Source organism: Dermacentor andersoni, chromosome 2 (assembly GCF_023375885.2).
Source record: "Dermacentor andersoni chromosome 2, qqDerAnde1_hic_scaffold, whole genome shotgun sequence".
Classification (NCBI taxonomy): Eukaryota; Metazoa; Arthropoda; class Arachnida; order Ixodida; family Ixodidae; genus Dermacentor; species Dermacentor andersoni.
This window is the reverse complement of record NC_092815.1, coordinates 188,378,293-188,382,476: the sequence shown is the minus strand read 5'-3', so window position 1 is coordinate 188,382,476 and position 4,184 is coordinate 188,378,293. Positions and strand designations below refer to the sequence as shown.

The 4,184-nt window shown below is 43.5% G+C and overlaps 1 long non-coding RNA gene across 1 annotated transcript; it reads left to right on the top strand.

The window, feature by feature from the left end:
- The first annotated feature begins 1,125 nt into the window (after positions 1 to 1,125).
- On the top strand, positions 1,126 to 3,272 carry LOC129387395 (uncharacterized). Its single transcript, XR_008614635.2, has 3 exons — positions 1,126 to 1,778; positions 2,577 to 2,750; positions 3,184 to 3,272. It is a non-coding gene; the product is annotated as an uncharacterized lncRNA (long non-coding RNA).
- The last annotated feature ends 912 nt before the right edge of the window (positions 3,273 to 4,184 follow it).

Below are 4,184 nucleotides of genomic sequence, written 5' to 3'. Positions count from 1 at the left end.
AGTTAATGACATCTTAGTTGAAATAAAGGAAATGAAATGGGCATGGGCAGGACATGTAATGAGGAGGGAAGATAACCGATGATCATTAAGGGTTACGGACTGGATTCCAAGGGAAGGGAAGCGTAGCAGGGGGCGGCAGAAAGTTAGGTGGGCGGATGAGATTAAGAAGTTCGCAGGGACAACATGGCCACAATTAGTACATGACTCTATCCATCGCGTAGCTAGCATTTTTTTCTCTTAATCTCACGGTTTTCCATGCAGCATATTACTATTTTTGAGAATGGGGCTGAACTCACGTATGATGGCTGTCCAAATGTGCGAATAGTCGAAACGCATCATGTATCAGGCACGTACTGCAGCTGGGCTCCTCTCACGCGCTTCCCTGTTGAGACAGCTGCGTCCTCTGGCGGTGTCACCGACAAGTCTGCGCATGCCTAGTGACATATGCACAGTGACCCAACTGAGCGTCAAAGAGGTTCACTGAAGAGCAACACAGGTCCAGTGCGACACATACCATCGGCATCGATCCAAATTTTTGATGGGATGCGAAAGCAGCTAGGTAGCCGGAAAGAAAACTGGCCTGACAATGCGGAAAATGCTATTCGCGCTAATAAATGCAGAAAGTCCTTAATGCGAAGAAGCTGCATAAGTGACCTGTGTAACTTATCGTCCATAATTAATGGTTCGTAATCTGTGGGATGTACTGTTGAAAAACGACAAGGCCAACGGAAAAGTGTAAAAAGGAAAGCGAAGCCAACTGCGATGTTGGGGCACCATTTTTCAGATTGATATTTGACCTTTGGAAACCGCATGCAACAGTTCTGCGCAATTAAATTGGCGCTACAGACGTGTCATTTTTGTTCATCGCCGTGTTCTCCATGCGTGCGAAGGCTCGCGAAGAAAAGCTGCCAAGTGATAGACATTTTAATGCTTCTTCAGAAATATGCACCTGTGTCCAGCACTCTCACTCGAGCATAAATGTTTAGATACAACTGATAATGCGTTAACCGTATTACAAGATGTGCGCCCGTAAATATGGACACGCATTCGTTAGAGCCACATACTCTCTCTGCGGCTAAAGAACACAAAATAGTCGGCCTAGAAACCGCACCCACATTCACCCCCGTATTCTTAAACACACCTTCACTTGAAGCTTCTCCTCGACTCAGCCAAGTCGAGGCGACGGGGCTTCCTTCACTCAAGGCGCCGTTGCGTTTCATGAACACTACTTCACCTTTACTCCGCCAAGGAACGCCTTGAAAATGCGCCCTCGACTCAAGTGAAGCGTATCGACCGAGAAAAGCGTCTGATATCGAGACTATTCTTCAATGTGCTTATTAAAAGTCCCATTATTTAAGACAAATATGTGTTACAGTTCATTCGTCTTCCTAATCAAACAACTACACGGCGCAATGCACAACTTTAGCTCGGCAACGCTGCCACTGTGAGCGTTCGACTGATAGAGCAAGCGGGAGCTGTGTTTGAGGTCTGGCAACAATCGCATCCCAACAGCTGAGAGCATGGCGCATGGCTGAGAACCAAGATAACTTGCGCCGGCATTTGTCCGCTGCTCTTTCTTTCCTAGTGTTTCATTCGTGACTGACGTTGCGGTTGTTAATCGCGGTTACGATGGGTGATTTCGTCCTTGTGCGTATGGTGACCGAGCCTGAATGACTTCTGAGGCCACAGATGGAACGGCCGATGGGCAGCTTTGTTTACCTTCAAGACCGAGTGGTGCTGTGAGTTTGCTGAAGGCAACAACAAGACAAGAAATATGGGTGAGTGAGCCATTTTTTCATGGAAGCACAGTATGTCAGTGCGGTTTTCTTGAGGTTGCCGCTGCGCTGTCGATAAGCCGTTTCCTATGTGCACAAGCATGATTGACTCCAGTTGCTCATGCTGCGGGCTTTAATTAGTACCTGAAACAAATTCGAGGCAGCATAAGCTTGTGCAAAACATATATATATATTTTTTTTGCTAATGGGAAGTTGTGGCAGATTCGGCATGACGATCTGTTGCTGGTTTCGCTTTTTTAAACGAAAATGTAGAAGGTACGGATCGGTGCCTCCATCCAATGATCATTCCAGTATCGCGTATGAAATCTTTCGGTAGAGGAGAAGCAGTTATAGTATACATGTGGCAGAATGCGTATATGGTTGAGTGCGTAGCTCCGGCAGGTTGAAAAAAAAAGCGCCTTTTGAGTCTTATACTTTGTTTTAGAAGCCGTGGTGGTCAGTCGGCTTGCTCAACTTGTAGCACATATGGTCAACGAACCAGCACTGGTGCCTGCATTTCCTGTGCTTCCTCACTTCACATATACGCTAGGCAATGTTTTAATCTTCCGAAAATTTTCTTGTCAATACTTCATCACCGCCATTTGTTTTTTCGTCTTAACTTTTTCAGTGTGCTATGTGGTAGCAGCTGATGCACGTTCCATAAACTGTGCTTTCAAGTTCACGCAATGTCGAAATATCTTTAGTTGTGCTACGTCTTTTCATTTCCGTTGCTTAGGTATACTGAATTTACTTAGCGCGCGAGCGCCCTGTCTACGTAAATGTTTTGGCATTCTGGTGCAGGATGTGGGCTTTGGAAGGACCAGCTGATGAAAAAAATCAACGCCTGTGCTGCACAGTAAGGCTTCTGGCAGACCTGAAAGCATCGATAGATATGGTGCCTGCCTGTTGGAATTGCACCAGCTCGCTTCCCTGAAAGAAGCTAGGTGCTCAAGAAGTACTTGACTAACCTACCCGGTAATTAGTCTGTGCTTATTTTCATAAACATTGTAAAAATATTCATGTTACGTGTCCCCACATTCACAAAATGGCGACATGGACACCATGTTATTTAGAACCATAAACATGAAACAGCCATGTCATAATGAAATCAAATTAATTTTTTATTCCCCTTCAGCTGTCATATAATTTTTCTTTTAAATAGCATGGATATGATGGAGAAGTCATCAGTTGCCCGCGGTGCGTCGCAGCTGCGACAGTATCTTTTTGCTGCCCACAATTTGTGAAGCAACACTTCCGTAGCATTTGTAGCCAGCACTACAGTATTTAGTGGCATGCTGAATCTACTCTAGCATGAGCAAGTGTAGATTAAAATATGCTATAGTTTTGATGGTTGATCTCAGCTTTTCTGAAATAACGGTAGTAATGCGCTCTATACTGTATTTTTCAGCATTGTCATTGTGACAGTCTGCATCCCCATTTGGCCTATTTTTGGATCCCACAAGACACGCTGCTACCCTGGGTTTTGTACCTCGGTCAATTGCTGAAGTTCTGCAAGCCCCATTGAAGCCAACCTGTCATCCGCATCCAATGGAAGAAACTCATGCATTGTTCTGGCCGTCATAATTTATCTTAAGCTTAAGCTAGAAGCATGGTAGAAACAGCATCTATTCTACAAGAATTTACCACTGCATGCCGTCGGGTGGCTACACCCGACAGGCTACTGTCTTGAACAGATATGGTGTTTTATTCTAGAATATATTTGTCAGCAGTACTACACCTTCTGATTATATCCTTGGAAACAAACAAGCGAAGACACCAAAGACAACATAGGAGAAATTACTTGTACTTACTAATTGAATTAAAGAAATGACAAATTAATGGCAATGAAAGTGGTTGAGAAAACTTGCCATAGGCGTGCGATGCTCTAACCAATGGAGCTACCGCGGCACCGTTTTCCCATCCACTTTCTTGTGTATTTATATTTTACTACTAGAACTAACTACTACTACTACTACTATTAGAGCTACATCATTTCCCACCTGCGGCAAGTTGTTTTTTTCATCCACTGTCATTGCCTATAATTTATCATGTCTTTAATTCAATTAGTAAGTACAAGTAATTTCCCTTATGTTGTCTTTGGTGACTTTGCTTGTTGGCTTCTCATGATATGATTATTAAATATCGCGCCCCTCGGTCAGCCCCCTTTCTTCTCCTTCATTACTGCTTCTGTTTGGAGGATAAGAGTTCATTCACGCTGTATTGCATACTATCAAAGTACAAAAAGGCGAGAATAATGTTAATTTATTGTTTTAGAAAAAAATTCGCACGAATTGACCAGAAATTTTTAAGGGGTACATACTGACTTAATAAATATGACTGAAGAAAGGACATCTGGATGAAAAATACAATGACTTCAGCTACAACGTGTCTATAAAGGCAAATCCATGC